Source organism: Cornus florida, unplaced genomic scaffold (assembly GCF_030987335.1).
Source record: "Cornus florida cultivar Cherokee Brave unplaced genomic scaffold, ASM3098733v1 CherokeeBrave_3.0.0_Hap2_Chr10, whole genome shotgun sequence".
In the NCBI taxonomy this organism is placed as follows: domain Eukaryota; kingdom Viridiplantae; phylum Streptophyta; class Magnoliopsida; order Cornales; family Cornaceae; genus Cornus; species Cornus florida.
Genome location: NW_026775580.1, coordinates 66,384,066 through 66,403,762, shown reverse-complemented (window position 1 = coordinate 66,403,762; position 19,697 = coordinate 66,384,066). Strand labels below are relative to the sequence as shown.

The following is a 19,697-nucleotide window of genomic DNA, read 5'->3' as shown; positions in this document are numbered from 1 at the left end:
TCCTCAAAAAGAATCAATTTCCCACAAAATGAAGTTCTAATCTTCATGGAGTATTCAAGAATTGAAAGATGGAAGATGAAAGAACTTAACTCAATTTGGAGATTGAAATCTTGCCTTTTTTGATGGATTGATGATAATGGAAGAGGAAGATGTGATAATTAATGGAGATGGAATCAAATTAGAGAAGGTGGGTAAGGTGGGGTTGGAAGGTTGGATACATATGATTTGAGGATGGAAAGGAGGAGATGCCATTGTATAAGGAGGGTAGCAATATATAAACATAAGGCTGGGCTTGGGTTCTCTAAATGAGCCTTCGCGTCCGGACGCGAGGAATGGCGCCTAGATACGAACTATAGTGGGGCGTCATTCTTGGTTGAATTAAGCTTAGGATTGAGATATGTGTGATGGCGTTCGGAAGCCGGAAGTGGCGTCCGGACGCAACAGGAGCAGGTGATGGCATCCGGACGCCGGAAGTGGTGTCCGGACGCGGGAGCTCCATGGGTTGGCGTTTGGACACAGGATCTTGCTTCTGGATGAGAGTTGCTTCAGGGATTGGCGTCCGAACGCGAATGTGCCCAATAAGGAAGCTTGGAATGGAAAAAATTTGCTTCCTTAAAGTGCTAAATTTAACGTCGATAGCTAGATGTTTTGGAAATCCTTTTAGTCCTCATAAATTGGATCTATCAAGATAATGGAATCCACATATCCGACCGGGACTAGGTCAATGTAAGGCTTAAGCCGTTGACCATTGACTTTAAAAAGATTCCTATTCTTCGGGTTTTGTAGCTCAACTGCACCATAAGAGAATACCAAAGTGATTAGAAAAAGACCTTCCCAGCGTGATCGAAGTTTCCCTGGGAAGTGTTGCAATCTGGAATTGAAAAGCCAAACCTTTTGACCTGAAACAAAAGTCTTATTGATGATATGTTTATCATGAAATGCTTTAGTCTTTGCTTTATAAATTTTTGCATTTTCATAAGCCTCATTCTAGATTTCTTCTAGCTCATTGAGCTGTAATTTTCTATTAGAGCCGGCCTGATCAAGATTAAAATTAAACCATTTTATGGTCTAAAAAGCTCAATGCTCTAATTCAACCAGAAGATGACATGCCTTACCGTAAACAATCCGGTATGGTGACATGTCAATTGGTGTCTTAAACGCAGTTCGGTAGGCCCAAAGCGCATTATTCAGTCGTAATGACCAATCTTTGCGATCCGGTCAAATCGTCTTTTCAAGAATATGCTTGATTTCCCAATTAGAAACTTCCACTTGACCACTCGATTGAGGATGGTAAGGCGTGGCAACCTTATGAGTATTTAAGGAGAACAGATCGAAGATAATAATTGCGGAAATGAGATCCTCCATCACTCAAGAGTGCTTGAGGTATGCCAAACCGACTAAATATGTTCTTTTGAATGAACAGGACCACTGCAGTGTGGTCATTAGTTATGGTCGCCTTAGCTTCTATCTAGTTAGATACATAATCCACTACTAGGAGAATGTAAAAATAATCATATAAAGATGGAAATAGTCCCATAAAATCTATTTCCTAGACATCAAATATTTCGATAATTAAACTGGAGTTCAATGGCATCATATCCCTTTTAGACATGGCCCCAAGCTTTTGACATCGTGTACAAGACTTGCAAAAGTTGTAAGCATCCTTGAATAATGAAGGCCAATAAAATCCACTTTGAAGGACTTTAGATGAAGTTGTTTTGGCACTGAAATGTCTTCCACATTCAAGAGTGTGGCAAAATTTTAAGATATTTTAGACTTCAGATTCATGAAAACATCTCCGGATTATTTGATCCGGGCAATACTTGAACAATTCCAGGTCTTCCCAAAAGAAAATTTTGATTTGAGCGAAGAATCGGTCTTTTTCTTGCTTAGACCATTTTGAAGGAATTTTTCCAACCGCAAGATAGTTGACAATGTCAGCAAACCAAGGAGGTAACTCATGATAAATTTGGAGCAGTTGCTCATCCGGGAAGGAGTCATGAACTGGAGAAAAATCAGAAGTGTTCTTAATAAGAAGCCTGGAAAGATGGTCTGCAACTACATTATCAGTTCCTTTTTTATCCTTAATCTTAATGTTGAACTCTTGGAGTAAGAGTATCTAACGAATGAGACGAGGTTTGGTCTCTTTCTTCGCAAGTAAATGTCTTAACGCGGTATGACTCGTGAAAACAATAACCTTGGATCCAAGAAGATATGAACGAAATTTATCCAAGGCATAAACAACTGCTAGTAATTCTTTCTCAGTTGTTGTATAATTCATTTAAGTAAATGAAAGAGTCTTGCTAACGTAGTAAATAGCATGAGGAGTTTTATCCACACGTCGGCCCAAAATAACACCTAATGTATAATCGGATGCATCACACATGATCTTAAAGGGAAGAGACCAATTAGGTGGTTTCATGATTGGGGCAGAAGAGAGTGGTGAATGGAGCTTCTTAAAAGCTTCCAAACATGTTTAATCAAAGTTGAAATTAGTGTCCTTTCAAGAACATGGCATAAAGGCTGATATATCTTGCTAAAATCCTTGATGAAACGGCGATAAAAACCAGCATGGCCAAGAAAAGATCGGATTTGTCTCATTGAAGAGGGAGGAGGAAGGCTATGAATTAATTTAACTTTTGCCTTATCAATCTCAATCCCTCTTTTAGAGATAATGTATCCCAGGACAATCCCTTCTTGCACCATGAAGTGACTTTTTTCCCAACTTAAAATCAGATTTGTATCCTTACATCTTTGAAGAACGAGTGATAAATTATGGAGACAAGAGTCAAAAGAAGATCCAAAGTGATAAAAAATGCACTAATGAAACACTAAGACCAATAATGGACTCTTGGCTTAGGTGTTGGCAAATGTTGAACCTTTGTCCTGGGTTTGAGTCTTAGTACCATGGAGAGACATGTTGGCAAAAGAGGTATTCTAAATTACCTCCCTTTTTTTTTTTTTTTTTTTTTTTTTTTTAATGTACAAAACATTACAAGGTAGGACAAAAATAAAATAATGGAAACTAATATTCCAACATTGTTTTACCTACATGGATTAAAGAGATGAATCATTGATGTCAGCAATTGTAACTTGACAATAGCAAATGCTTGTACAAAAATTCACCCCAATTTTAACACTCACCTTTGCACAAGTTTCATTATGTTACTTGAAGGATAAAAAATGTACCAATCAAACACTAAGACCAAGAATGGACTGTTGGCTTAGGTGTTGGCACATGTTCACCCTTTACTCTTGGGTTTGACTCTCAGTATCCCTGGTTGGCAATATCTAAAAAAAGGTATTCTCAAATACCTCTATTTTTCTTGATTTGTTTTTGGTAAATGAAAGGCAACATATAACTCATATCAATTAAAAAAACTGAAGCGAAATTATCTAGTTAAAATTTAGATATAAAATTTATATTGATATAAAATTAAGAGTATATATTTAAGGTATGAGACCAACAAGGCAACTACTTAATTATGCCATAATCATACGAACATGTACAGATGTATTTTTGCATTACAACCCAATAAGTATATAATTTTATCAATATAATTCGTACCAAATATCCTATAAGAACCGTGCCAAGGCGTACGTACATAACATACGAACACGTACGTAAATTATACTGCAAGAAATTCGTACATTAAATCCCAAAACATACGTACAGAAAATCCCAATACGTATAATACATAAAATCATAACACATACGTACATAAAATCAATATAATATGGAAATATAATCCCAACAGAATAATAAAATCAATGTATTGGGGTAGTTGAATATTAATTCAACTAAGGATTAGAATCACTAATTGCTTCAACAACCACTCCCACCCACAGTGCCACCCTTTCTGCTATAAATATATGTCATAAGTAATGTGAGAAGCACCCACAACATCATGTCTTCCTCTAGGCCAAACAGCAATGGTGCACTACCAAACCATAGAAGACGCACAGCCAGCCCCAATTACCCCACCTTCAGTCCCTTTTCTGTTCGTCAAGCACCATTTATTCCAGATCATCCCCCTACCCTGCAATACCTTATTATACACATAGATAATTTCGTGAGTGACCTGACTCGCCTGTGGAGGATGGTGAAGAGTGTGGAACGGCGCATGAAAAGGTTAAAGAAGCCACCTGGCCTGACGAGTCTGATGACGAGGTCTTCAAAGTTCTTAACAGCTCTAACGCCACAAGCGATGATAGAACCTATAGAAGGAAGGCTATTTTGGAGGCGGCTGGTTGTGAAGGACCCCTTATCGATGTGCAAAAGTTTGGTGTGAAGGAGTATTTGGAAGGTTCTCTATTTTGCTGTCTTGGGTTTGGACTTTCTATATATGTTTATATGATGGTGTTTCTTTGTATGTTTTTTATGTAAGAATTATGTGTGTGATATATGTATGATATTAAATGATATATAAAGCCATATATATTTAGAAATTCACGTTACTAGTTATGCAGTGTGAACATTACTATATGAAGCCATATATATGTATAAATTCACGTTGCTATATATATGCATGGGGGCAGTGTGAACAAAAATGATGAATAAGAATAATATTAGACAAATGATGAGGAAAAAGGGAAGAAAAATTACATATGTATGACGGCTTAAATTGTGACTAAACTACTATGAATGGAGAGTTAAATGGTGTCAATTTGGTTCTTAAATTGATAGGAAATGGCTGTCAATTTGCAGTCACTCCAAAAACTCTACCATTAAACCTGTCATAATTGTAGTCTCTCTCATTAAGCCATAAATATGAAGTCATATATATGCATGAGGGTGCAAGGTCAACATTAGAGAGCAGTGAAGCCATAAAGGATAAAAAAAATGTACTAATCAAACACTGAGAGCAACAACGGACTCTTGGCTTAAGTGTTAGCAAATGTTGACCCTTTGTCCTAGTTCGACTCTTAGTATCATCGAGTGGCAACTTCGGAAAAGAGGTATTCTAAAATACCTCCTTTTTATTTTTTTGTAGAAAACATGACAACGTAGGACAACAAGAAACTAATATGTACAAAAAATTCCTACATTGTTTTACCTATATGGATCGAAGACATGAATCATTGACCCTTTGCCCTGGGTTCCAGTCTCAGTATCCTTGGCTAGCAACCTCTAAAAAAGGGTCAATACCTCCTTTTTGCTGAATTTTTTTGGTAAATGAAAGGTAAGGATATAAGTTCATAAATATAAGTTCATAAACCTATACAACTTCTATCAATTGAAAAAAATACGTCCGAAATTATTTTCTTCAAATTTAGATATAAAATTTTATAAAATATAAAATTAAGACTATATATTTATGATATGAGACTAACAAGGCAACTACTTCATTTTGCCTGAAAATATACATATGTATTGTACACAACATCCCAATAAGTACGTACATAAAATCTCAACCACTATAAACATAAAATCAATTTAATTTGTATTATTAATCCCAACAACTGGGGTAGTTGAATATTTAATCATGGATTGGCTTATAAACATAAATCGATTCAACCATCGGTCCCACCTACAATGCTACGACTTGTGCTATAAATATATATGCTAAGCAGTGTTCCAAGCACCCATGAACATCCATGTCTTCCTCTAGGCCAAGTAGTAATGGTGCACTACTAGTGTGTCATCAGACAAATGCCTAAAAATGTGCTAATAATGTGAGTGTGCAATGTAGCCAAGTTTTAAATTTTTAAAAGCAACTACTACCTCTAACTAAAAAAATATCTAGGGTGATTAGGGATCGTCCTAAGGGATTGTGGGCGTGTTTGCAATGGAAACAATATATAGGGTTAGTAGGTCAAGTGATCAAAAGATGATTTGTTTGGTTGATTAAACTACAATGTAATTGAAATTAAAGGAAGTAAAAAGTAACAATTTAGAAAGTAGGGAAAAAGATATAGAGGAAACGACTTGGGGTACTAGAACTCACCACAAAGTTTGACTTCACTAGACACTAGCAATTGTATATCAATGGAGAAATTGAATTGTAACTTGTGTGTGTGTGTGTGACATTAATTGAAACTATGCATGGATGGCAAATAAGTATAGATTATCCAGCCAACTCAATGAAAAACACAACCTATCAAATGAGACCAAAATCCATTCAATGAAACCGGAAATTATGCACACACAACTATCTAGAAGCATACACCCTTTGCATTAATAAGTATGGAACACCAAGGAACATGAATAGATTGTCCACCTATCTATGAATCTAAAGCAACTACACTACATCTACACTAAAGATATGGAAATTAAACTAAGTGAGCTAAAGATATGGCACAATCCATCAAGAAACAAGTGTGAACCATCAAATAAATTACAAGAGTGTTCAATTAAGCACTATGTTTTGATCATCACTAGATTAACTTCATCCATACACATAGACATGCATAAATTCCATTAAATCTAGAGAAAAGCACATGAATCATCCATTCTAGCATACATAGACATATGATTAGAACTAGACAATCAATTGAAAGCATTAATCCATACACATCAAGTAGAAACCACAAGATATATATATAAATCCAAGATCAAAACATTTGTTACAAGTAAATCCCCAAAAATATACAAAACACTTGGTCTAGGAAGCAAACTTAGGGGCTACTCTAGGCCCAAGTAGATATCTAACCACTCATTAAAGTAGTCATCCAACCCTCAAGGGCTATCTCTATGGTAGGAATGACCTCCTTCTTGATGGAAGAACTCCCAAATATATGTAAAGCTCTCCCAAATATATGTAAAGCTCTCCAGTCTCTAGCCTCCTCTCCAAGATATGAGATGTGTAAGTTATATTGAGATATGATATACAAATTGCTCAAAATCCTTATATAGGTAGCTCAAGTGTCACACCCAATGGTCTGGACTCGTGCAGTAGGACCCTTGCAATGATTACACCACGAGCCATATTTTAATGAGTTGGACTTTGTTTTATTTCGGACTTGAGGAGGTTCGATCGATCGAACTGTGTTGAGATCGATCGAACATTAGTGAGATCCATCGAATGTTGCAGAGATCGATCATCATTAGCGGCACCTTTTTGAATAAAAATAAATCTCTGAGATATTTTGGGATATTTTGGGAAAAAGACAAGAGTGGTAAGTGGGGTAGTAGGTGTGGATAAGATCGAATAATTTTGATCAATCTGAGAAAGGTTGGATCGATCGAAGATGGTGAGATCTTTTGGATAAGGACAATTGCTTGGATCCATCTTGATGAGGCCAAATCGATCTTGCTCTGATCGATCGAAGTAATGTTGAGATCGATCGAACTTACTATTTTTCTATACTTTGCTTCCACTTTGCTCCTTTCTTCCATTCAGCTTGAATAGCTTCTTTAACTCTCTTACTTAGCTGAATTAACTTATTTTTGGGATAAGCACCTAAAAAGGGCAATAACATGAAATTAGTCTAAGACGGGAAAATAAGATTGATAAAGGTCCTAGAATACATAAGCTTAAGGGGTTTAAATGCGCACTTTTCAGCGCTCATCACACCCCCAAACTTAAATATTGCTAGTCCCTAGCAATGAACTACGAAGTAAAGGAATGAAATGAATAACTATACAACTATGGACTAGAAAACAATAAATGGATAACGCCACTTTCGTAGGGAACACGATTGCATATAGAATATGCAATAAGCCTTTTAAACCCCTAATGAATGAGTGAAGTCTCGTGAGGGTTTTCAGAGATGATACCCACAAACATTAAGCTCAATCTTACTAAAAAGGCACCAATATTGCAAAGAAGCATTTGGAGAAAACTACCTCAACTATGCAATTTTTCAACCATTTCCAAGCAATCTCCCAAAATTTTAACATCAAGTAAACAAGTATGGTCCTCTACACATCAAGAAAATGATCATGCAAATCAAAACAACTCTAGAATTCTTTTAAGTGGACCGGCATCAAATATGTTGCTATCTTAGCCAACTAAAGAAATGATCACATCCTTACCCTCAAACTAGTACACAAATCTAGTAATGATCATCAAGATAAAGAGTGGACCTTTTATTAAAGCTTTATTGATCTAAGTGCGCTTATTCTTTTTACTCGATTTTTTTTTTTTTTTTCTAATCCTAAGGATCAAAGATGGAAGCATAGTGCAATGTGTTGATCTGCTAAGCTTTCTAGCGATCCATGAGGTCGAGCGTTAGGTCAATGACTCCCAGACCAGACGGCTTTAGGGCATTAGGTGTTCAAACACCCCTAAGGACTTACAAGCTCAAATCAAGTTATAAATCAAAACAACCTCCATCTAATCATTTCCCACTTCTCACCTTTTGGGAGAAGTCCTCACTTTTTTTTATTGCTTTTGCAACTTTCTTTTTTTTCTTTTTTTTTTTTCTTTATTTTCCTTCTTTTTTTTTTTTTTTAATCAGAATTATTAACCTAGAGTTTGGGCCCTCCACCTTTCGGCGTGAGAAATTCAATGCTTGATGAGGCTAGAGTCCCGACTACTCAATGAAAAGGGTTTGTTATCCACATTTATCAAAATGAAAGCTTTCAATGCACTACTAGCCCAATTGGGATATAACCAATTCAATAATCAACAAAGCATGTACCCCACAAATGAATGCTAATTTGCGCTAGTGCTAATGTAGAATCCTAGAGTGAATCTCAAAACAATCACAAAATCAGGATGATGTCGACCACAAGTGCAAGCAAGATATCAATCTTTCAAAAAATTTACTCCTAAATGGTATCCATAAGGCATACAAGGAATATTGGACTCTCAAGTCAAGTAATTTTTAAATTCTAAGCAATATAGTCCTCAAAAGATCAAAATCACAGCTAGTTATGGACCAATCATAGAAAATCCCTCAAATACACAAGTCATGCTCAAAATTTTGAGTTGAAAGCAAACACTGCAATTAACACCCATTACCCCCAAACTTAAATTGCACAGTGTCCTCAATGTGCAAAGAGAACAAAGGAAAAAATATACCAGTGCAACTATCTCAAAGAATTACCGGGACAGAAGTATCCAAAGTGGGTGGTATAACCCCCCTAAACTTGGGGTTAACTGTGGTCCTGAAAAAAATGGCATTGGGATAAAAGCTGATCAGATAACAAAAGGGATAATAACAGTGCATAGTGGACATGCAAGTATAAATGGGATAAAAAATGAACTAAGGAGAGAGGAAAAAGGATGGTCCTGAAAAATTTTAGGCAGCACTCTCTCACTAAAGCCACTGGGATGCACCTGATAATAGAGTCAATCATAGACAGATATATCAATATAAAGATATGACATCCAAAAGATAATATGTATAGAAAGAAAAAAAATAAACAGTATATGGTACATCACAGTGTTTGGGCCGACAGATTGGCCGCAAAAATATCATATCAGTATCAAAATGATAGTCAGATATCACAGATATATATAATAAATAAAAGAAAGATAAAAAGATCAGGCAGAGAAGGTAGGGCGAGCGGGGCGTGATCTTTGGATATCTCTGGATATGTCACGCAGCACAGCTAAGACATCCTTATGAAGAGTAGAAATATCTGCTCTGAGGGAGACTACTGCATCCTCTAATGCCTAGACACACTCTCCTAGGCCATGTGTCGGAACTAGAGCATCAGGGATAATTGGATTATGAAACTGTGGTACATCCTGACCATGCTCCTGGAAATGAACTGGCGACCCAACTGGAGAGTGATGTTGTAACTCCTCTGGAAGCTGCTGCTCCAGGTCTATATCCATATGTGTTGCAGCCATCGGTGCATCTGTTAGATCATCTGCTGCTGCTGCTGCTATCTCTGCCTCCTCAGCCTCTGCAGCCTCCTCTGCTGCTAAAATAGCCTCTTCCTCTAAGCTTTTGATAAAAGCATTGTAGCTCTTGTTTCAGTCCTTCTTGCCATAGTGGTAAGCCCCTGACTCAGTACGCTCCTGTGGATGGAAAGGGTAGCGCTAGTCCCTGAGGATATGTGTAATAAGATGTGTAAATGGAAGGAACTTGGTTCGCTTGGGCTTAGCTTTGCTGATGTAATCTGTATATAACTTCATCATTACACTCCAATAAAGTGCAGGAATAGAGAACCAGTGCCCTGTATAGAAGGCATAGAGGGCAGCAAGAAACTCGGAACGTCTCTGGATCTTATAGCCCGCCATAAATACATTTCGGTACAGGACCGAATCAAAGAACCAGAGATTATCAGGCAGATAAGTCCTGGTGGTGAAAGTCTCGCCATCTGCGTAATGGCCAGTTAAGGCAATGGCCATGTCTACATCAGAAGGCCGCCTGAGAATAGGATAACCAAGACCTAGAGGGCAGATATGTGGGCATCGAGAAGCTGTGGCCAATGTATTAACTGTAATACTGATGGGATAGCCATTGATGGTAGTCTACAGCTCTGATAGATTACTTGAGGCCGGTCAGAGGTTTTGGAAGAACAACCGAACAAATCGCGGGTAAACAGGATAAGTAACTGGCACCAGAATGGCTGAAATGCCACACCACTCAATATCATCAAAAGCTAATCGGGTCAGAATCGACCGAGAGAAGAAAGTAATGTCGAAGACTGACTCATGTGCCACTGAAAGGTGTCTGAACTTCTAGATAGGTCTATCTCGGACCTAGCCAGGCTGTGATGGTGGTGGAGAAGGAGAAGGTATATGCTCAGCCTCATCAGAATAGGATGAAGATGTAGAGGCAGAGCAGTTAGACTGAGCTGGGGCTGGCTCCTTATACTCCTCTAACTGCTCAGGCTACTCAGCCTACTCAACCTGCTCTGGAGCTGGATCCTGAGTATAAGAAGGCTCTACTGGATCCTCTACTCTCTGTCATACTCTCTGCTCATACTGTCAACAGGCGGCTGTCTTAACCTGTGCCATGGCTTGCAAAACAAAAAAGAAACACTTGTAATAGAAGTCAGTTACATATAATAAAGCATTGAAGTATAACATATAAACAAGTATGTCAAGTAAGATAGACAACTCAGATTAATCGATATTAATCTATGCAAGTGATCATGCAGCAAGGTATAGACAATGAATAAGTGAAACATGCTAAACATTATAAGTATGGAATGCATCCAATGTGGAAAATATAGGCATTGGGCGTCAAGAAACTAGCATGAACACTATGGATGGTGTGTGAAGTGTAAATGCAAATCTATGATGTTCGATCGATCATGAAAAGATGAGAATGATATATGTTGGATCTATCAAGACTTAAGTGAGATCGATCTTTCTCAGATCGATCGGAGAATACTGTGATCGATCAAACTGCTGCGAAAATGTGAACAGTCACAAATCTGTGACGTAGACGACAGGGGAGGTACCCGAGCAAGCTCGTGGGTCCTCTCACACATCAACAACTAAACAATGGTCACTTATCTTGGCACGTGACCCCTAATATCAAAATCAGAATCAAAATATAAAAAAAATATAAATATATGTATAGATCTATATATACATATATATACATATGCTTCAAAATGTCATACATGGCAATAAATCTATCAATGAAAGCTCAGATCTAACATGGAAAACACGAAAAACACAAGATTGAAGCTCTAAATCAATAATAAAACTCAAAACTTACCTAATCCGAGAAGAGAATTGGAGACGAATGAGAGATAATGAAATCTGAGTTCAAAGATGGAAGTTTCGAAGCTTTGGAAGGTCGTCGGAGATTCGCCGGAGGTTGGGAACAAGATTTACAGCAGCGAAAAGGAGCTAGGGTTTGAGATCAATGTGTAAATCGATCAAAATGACCCTAGGGTTTTATTTTTAAAAACTATTTCCGACATGTTCGATCGATCTGGAAAAAATTTTCTATCGATTGAACATAGATCGATCTTGAAGGAACGTAGATCGATCTAAGCTTCAAAACGACACAATATTTTTGAAAATTTTAGAATTTTAGAATTTTAAAAATATTTTTGGATTTTTGAAGATAAAAATAAAAATAAAACTAAAATGTTTTTGAAATTTTTTTTTTTTTTTGTTTTAGAAAAATAAAATAAAGGAAAAATATTTTTTTGTATTTTTGAAAAATTGCTTAAAACTAAAAACATTTTTGAAATTTTTGAGAATAAAATAAAAATTGAAAATATTTTTATTTTGTTTTTTTTTTTTTAATATTAAAATCATAATTCAAAAGGGTAGTTAAATTTAAAGCCAACAAAGGAACATAGATCGATCAATCCAAGATCGATCTGGAAGAGACTTCGATCGATCCAACAGGTGAAAACCTGCAGGCAAGTTCGATCGATACACAGAGAGGCCTTTTTCATGGATTTCAGAAAATTTTCTAAGTATGGAATGAAGATCGATCTAAGGAAAATCTCGATCGATCTTAGAACACTCAGATCGATCTGAACTAAAGTTCACTCGATACACAGAGAGCTGAAATATGTAGAGAATTCTTGATCGATGGGACTGAAAGATGATTGGATGTAGAGATGGATGTTCGATAGATCGAACCTCTTTCTAGATTGATCTAACAGGTGCAAAATGCCTATTTTCAGAATGGAAGTGCATGTATTCTCAATCACAGTTCCTAGCCATATGTATAAACCCAAAATATATCTTGACGCCGCAAGAAATGAAAGATAAAATATAAATGAGGGAGGAATAAGGTTGTAAACCCTACAAATTCACTAGTCTTTAACATCTCTAGCAAGACGTTGGGCTCTTTTAGCCCGGATCAAATATCTTATTATGCATCCCCTCCTTGACGGGGTGAAAAGCACTTTGAATCTCACCCAACAAATGGTTCTCTAGAGAACTTGTTGGATTTGATTCAAAAGGAATTGATGGTCCTTTGTCTATACAACTCTTAGGCTTCCATGCCCTTTCAAACTTTGCTTTTGAAACAACATTCTTTGCTTTCAAGTTTAAAGATTAATCGTTTGAAGTTTTATGTTCAAGCAAAGACTCGACTTTATCAAATTCATTGTCTAAACACTCTTCTACAACACACACTGCTTCATGTTTGTCTATTAAATTCGGGGTTGGATTAAAGATGTTCAACTTCACCTTCATGTGGCCAAATGAGATTTTCATTATCCCCACCCTATAATTAATGTTGGCATTTACGGTTGCCAAGAAGGGACGACCAAGGATAACGAAAATTTGGCTCTTGGGATTCGAAACCGGTTTCGTGTCTATGACAACGAAATCAACGAGTAAGAAGAACTTATCAATCTTAATCAAAACATCATCAATGATACCCCGGGGCTTTTTGATGGATCGGTCAGCAAGTTGTAAAACCACCGATGTTGGTTTCAAGTCTCCTTAGCCTAATTTAACATATACTGAATATGGAAGAAGGTTAACATTTGCTCCTAAATCTAAGAGAGCCCGATTAATGACATGGTCACTTATGATGCAAGAAGTAGTAGGTGAACCAGGGTCCTTAAACTTTGGGAGAGTGTTGTGTTACAAAATAGAGCTCACTTACTCGGTCAAGACCACTTTTCTTGGTGCTTGGCTCTTGTTCTTCCTCTTTTAGGTGCAAAGATCTTTCAAAAAATTGGCATAAGCCAGAATTTGTTTGATTGCATCCAAAAGCGGAAGATTAATCTTTACTTGCCTAAACACATTAATAATTTCATTGGTCTTTGTCTTTTGCTTTTCAAGCAAAATGGATCCTTTCAAAGCATCCGGAAATGGAGCTCTTGGCTTAAAATCTTTCTTTGAAGAATCTTTAACACAAGAATTCTTAGAATCATTTTTCAAATCATGCTTCAAATCATCTTTCAAATCATTTTTCATAACTTTCTCAATAAGACGATCATGCATATGTAATGAAGGAGGAATAAAATGCAAAACAGGACGGGTGTCAACTTTGGGCTGCACCGGTTCACTCTCTTCATTGGGATTACCTACTTGGTTATCAACAATTCTTCCACTTCTCAAGGTTGTCACCGCATTGACATACTCAATTATATGACCTTTTGATGAGGAATGAGTCTCCACAACACATTGTTGCTTTGGTGGGGCATTTAAAGGCATTTTCCCTTTCTCTCTAGCATTTAAAGTACTAACTATTTGCCCGACTTGGGTTTCTAGCTTAGCAATGGATTGAGAATGAGAATGAAGTAATTAAGTGTTTGCCTCTAGAGTGCCTAGAGCGGTCAGCAATTTCTCCTCGAAAGTGGGACTCTTTGAGTATCCTTGAGAATACGATGATTGGTTAGGGAAATGAGAATTTGAAAATTGATTTCCATGTGATAATTAAAAATAAGATCTATAACCTTAGGAACCTTGGCTTTGCATTGGAGGTGGAATATACTTGTTTTGAAAACCACATTGGGGAGGGTTTGAGCCTTCCCCTTGGCTTTTCCAAGAGAAGTTTGGATGGTTCCTCCACCCTGGATTCTAGTGTGAGCTATAGGGATTATTCCCTTCGTTAACAAAGACGACATTGGCTTATTCATGGTTCTCACCTTGCACATGTCCATGGGAACAATTGGAAGTAGAATGCAAGACACTTGAACAAGTCATACATGATTCATTAGATGCATGATGATGAACATGATTAGGGGAGGAAGATACTTGATTCACCGAATTTTGGTTGATCAAGAATTGATCAAACCTTTGAGACAAAGATTTCATCTCGGCGGCTATGTCATTGGAGTTGTCAACTTGATATAAGCCAACATTCTTCCTTCCACCTAGATTTCTACCATTTTTAGAGGACGAAGATCTATGCATTGAATTCTCACTCATGCTTTCATATAATTGCCACACATCATTTTCTTGCTTGTCAAGATAAGAACTATCCATAAATGGATCAACTATACCCTTGTGATTATCCGGTAAACTTTCAAAGAAATATTGAACTAGTTGCCACTTAGGTATGTCATGATGTGGGCACTTCCTAAGCAAGTCATTAAACCTTTCCCATGCCTCATAAAATATTTTCCCATCCCCTTGAGAAAATTCACAAATGGAAGTTCTCATAGCATTAGTCTTTGATACCAGGTAGTACTTTTTCAAGAACTCTTGTTGCATTTCTGCCCAAGAAGTTATCGAAAAAGGTCTAACATTGTTGAACCAATATTTTGCCTTGTCCTTAAGGGTACAAAGGAAAAAGTTTAATTCTTAAAACTTCTTCTGGCATATCCATGTATTTCACAGTGGAACACACTTTAAGAAACTCATCCAAATGCTTATAAGGTTCTTCACTTGGAAATCCATGATAGTTGGGAAGCATTTGAATTGTTTGCGGCTTAATCTCATAGTGATGTGCTCTAAATGGGGGCAATTGAATACATGTAAGTGCATTATATTCATTAGGCATATAATGGTCTCCTAAAGCAATGGGAGGATTCATAACCGGTGGTGCTATTTAAGCACCTTGATTGACTTGAACCATGGGAGGTTGTGGATCAAAAATTGGCCGAGGCATTCCCAATGGAATTTGGCCTTGTTGTTGTGGTGGGTTAAATAGTCTTGGCATGCCCAATGGTACTTGAATATTTTCATGATGCACATTAAGGTGGAGGATACCTTGTTGGTCTTTGTGACCAAGGTCCTCTACATGGTCGTCATGTTGCTCCTCCATTGATGAAATGGAGTGATGCGAACTACCTCTTCCCCTAGGATTACGAACAACCGATTCAAGGTGAAAATCAGGAGAGACAAGAGTAGGATTTAATGACCTACGACAATGCATGCACTAGCAAAACAAATAACAAGCAATTAATCAAATAACAATCACTTCGCCCCCACAACAAATTAATCAACAAATCTCCATATAAAATGATTCCACACTCTCATACTTAAATAATATAAAAAGAAAAAATAAATTACCTCCACGCGGGCTCACGATCTATCTATGAAATGAAAAACTTGCCACCACACGGGCTGACGATTTAACTAGAGATTGAGTTAGAAAGAACTCACAAAGGGTCCTTAAGCAACTTCAACTCATTTTCAACTTTCAAGCCTTGCTATACTTTACAAATTTTAGATTTTAGCCCTTTATACTTTTGCTTAGCTTCACTTGGCTTCTTTGCTTTCTTTGCTTTTTAATTCCCTTTGCTTGACTCTCTTAGCTCAATGCACCTAGCCAATCAAGAACAAACACAATAAGTAACAAAAATAAAGTAAAGTAAAGACACGATCAAAAGAGTACTAATTCCTAATTGTTTTCAAAACACGGCGTTGCCAATTCAATCCCCGGCAACGGTGTCAAAAACTTGGAATGTCGTTGGACCAAAGCCTAAAAATGTGCTAAAAATGTGAGTGTGCAATGTGGCCAAGTTTTAAATTTATAAAAGCCATTACTACGTCTAACTAAAAATATAGTTAGGGTGAGTAGGGATCGTCCCAATGGATTGTGGGTGTGTTTGCAATGGAAACAATATATAGGGTTAGTAGGTTGAGTGATCAAAAGATGGTTTGTTTAGTTGATTAAACTACAATGCAATTGAAATTAAAGCAAGTAAAATGTAACAATTTAGAAAGTAAGGAAAAATATATAGAAAGTAAGGAAAAAACTCTCTAGTCTCTAGCCTCCTCCCCAAGATATAAAATGTGTAAGTTATGTTGAGAGATGATGTAAAAATGACTCAAAATTCTTATATGGGTAACTCAAGTGTCACACCCAATGGTTTGGACTCGTGCACTAGGGCCCTTGCAATGATTACACCACGAGCCATATTTTAATGAGCTGGACTTTGTTTTATTTTGGACTTGAGGTGGTTTGATCAATCGAACTGTGTTGAGGTCAATCGAACATTGGTGAGATCCATCGAATGTTGCAGAGATCGATCATCCTTGGCAGCGCCTTTTTGAATAAAGACAAATCTCTGAGATATATTGGGATATTTTGGGAAAATGACAAGAGTGGTAGGTGGGGTGGTAGATATGGATAAGATCGAATAATTTCAATCGATCTGAGAAAGGTTGGATCAATCGAAGATGGTGAGATCTTTTAGATAAGGACAATTGCTTGAATCCATCTTGATGAAGCCAGATTGATCTTGCTCTGATCGATTGAAGTAATGTTGAGATCGATCGAACTTGCTATTTTTTCACACTTTGCTTCCACTTTGCTCCTTTCTTCCATTTAGCTTGAGATAGCTTCTTTAATGCTCTTACTTAGCTGAATTAACTTATTTTTGGGATAAGCACCTGAAAAGGGCAATAACATGAAATTAGTCTAAGACGAAAAAATAAGATAGATAAAGGTCCTAGAATACCTAAACTTAAGGGGTTTAAATGCGCACTTTTCAGCACTCATCAACTACCAAACCACATACCACGCAGACCCAGCCCCAATTACCCCACTTTCAGTCCATTCTCTGTTCGTCAAGCACCCTCTAGTCCAGATCCTACCCCTACGCTGCAATACCTAATCATGCGAATAGACAATTATGAGAGTGAACTCACTCGCCTCTAGAGGTTGGTGACAAGGGTGGAACGGCGCCTGCGCAGGCTTGTAGAGCTATGGAACTCTGGATCTAATGACGACATGGTCATCGAAGTTCTCAACTCTTCTGACGCCACAGGTGACGATGGAACTTGAGGAAGGATGAAGGATTTGGGAAGACCTTTTCTGCCTAGTTGTAAAGGAATGTTTTGAAGGGGGTGGGTGTCCTTTTGTATGTGCAGAAGTTAAGTGTGAAGCAGTTTTTGGAAGTTTCGTAACCTGTATTAGTGGGTTGGGTTTGGACCTTGTATGTCTGTTTATATTATGGTGTTCTCTTTTCTGTGTAAGAAATATATGTGTATGATGTCTGATGTTGAATGAAATATGAAGACATATATGTTTCAAAGTTGACGTAAAAATATATATATGCATGGGGGCAGCAAATTTCTTTTAACAAAGTACGTAATCCCAGGCCAAATCCCATGAAGGTAACCAACATAAATTTGCAACATATATAGATCCGTCTAAAATCAAAACTGCAGACATATAGGAGTCTGCTTAATACATCATAATTCCCAACAACATTTCACTTTGTTTTGGAAGTACTACTCTTTAGTGGTGGAATTTCAAAGTCATCATCTCTGGAGTCAGAAAAATCTGACAAATTAGAATTCGATTTTAGGTCCAGCTCAATTATAATTTTTTTAACCTCTTCATCCAGATCCTAGTATGTCTTCATCGCCTTTGTCAATTGCTTCATCTTATGCCATCTTACAATTAATTAACGTTTAAGTTGGACAATGACAAATTCCATATCTACGGCATCTGACTCTTGCATTTCAAGATGTCGTGCTCTAGGAATGGTCACCCCAAGTCGTCTGCACTCTACGACAATCACACTCCTTGTACCCACCAACTCGTAATACCTGATACGTTATTGAGGTTGAATTGGTTGATTGACATTTATTACTTCGCCTTGAGAGTTTGACGTGGACCCAAGCTCGTGCATGTGACATCGATGAACTGCTTCAACGGCCTCTGTATGGGTATGGTAAGGATAATACTTGCCATTATGAAACCCTCACGTCTATGCTATAGCTTTTGCCCGGTTCGTGTATATGCCTACTTTTCAACCAACAAAAACAGCGTAATATCGACGTCCGGCTATTGATCTGGACAAACTTGGTGTATAGGTTTCGTTGGATTGGCCCTAGGGTACAAATATATATAGCACACACTTACAATATATATAGCAGTTGAGAAACCATTTACGTCTTTACTGCCATCATTGATTAGGTCCGGGTTATGTTGGGTTTATAGCAATGAATTTTGGATATGCTGAGTTTGATAGATTTGGAACTTTATAATTAGGTGTGGGTCATTCAGCACTAATTGAACTCTTAATTCTTTTGAACTACTTTGACTTCTTTAATACATATAGCAATATATTCGAAGCAGCAGTGAATTTTGGATATGCGGACTTTTGTAGGTTTGGATTGATTGATTGCCTCCGGGTCATTCAGAATTTATTAAACTCTTAATCCCTTTCAACTACTTTCACTTCTTTCGTACACTTACCACAATATATAGCAGTTAATATTGTATATGCAGTTTTCATTATTATGAGGTACTTTGACTTCTGTACTACAATAATAAACCCTATATATAGCAGTGAATATATCAAAAACAATATATATGAAACATTGTTTAAAAACGTATTTAAATAGGTGTCCTATTAATAAGATACCACCCAGTAGTTTAACTTCTTAAAAAGCCATCCAGTAGCAGTTAATTTTGTATATGCCGATTCATGAAGGTATGAAATGTTGTTTAGAAATGTATTTAAATAGTTGTCGTATTAATAACAACCCACCCACAATTCCAAAAAATAATTGAAAACTATTGCGTTTACAGAGCAGTAATCCAATGGATACAGAAACGCAATATTGGATTGACGATGTCATTCGCAGAGTTGATACTTTATGTTTCAACCATTTGAAAGACAAGCATGAGTGGTTAGTTCTTATTTTTCACTACCCATGCATGACAGAATATATATTTCAATAAAGGTTTGGACTGAAATTTACATATCATGTTGTAGGGAAATGGAAGAACTTGGAAATGCACCGTGGACGCTGACATAGGAAGGTTACGGTGTAGCAGAGCATGTACTTGGAAGTGAGGGGCCAAAATATGTAATCGGAGATAGGTGCATGTACATACAACATAGCTTTCAGTCCAGGAATTATGATGCAAGGTTTATAAGAGGAGTGGTACGTGTCATAAGATTCTATTATTTATATATTTAAAAATTAAAGTTCTGTACAATAATATCGTTC

General features: G+C 37.1%; 1 non-coding gene across 1 annotated transcript; it reads left to right on the top strand.

Annotated features, from left to right (window-relative positions):
* The first annotated feature begins 14,838 nt into the window (after nt 1–14,838).
* Nucleotides 14,839–14,947, top strand: LOC132280570 (small nucleolar RNA R71). The gene has a single exon (XR_009471603.1). It is a non-coding gene; the product is annotated as a small nucleolar RNA R71 (small nucleolar RNA).
* Nucleotides 14,948–19,697: the final 4,750 nt, after the last annotated feature.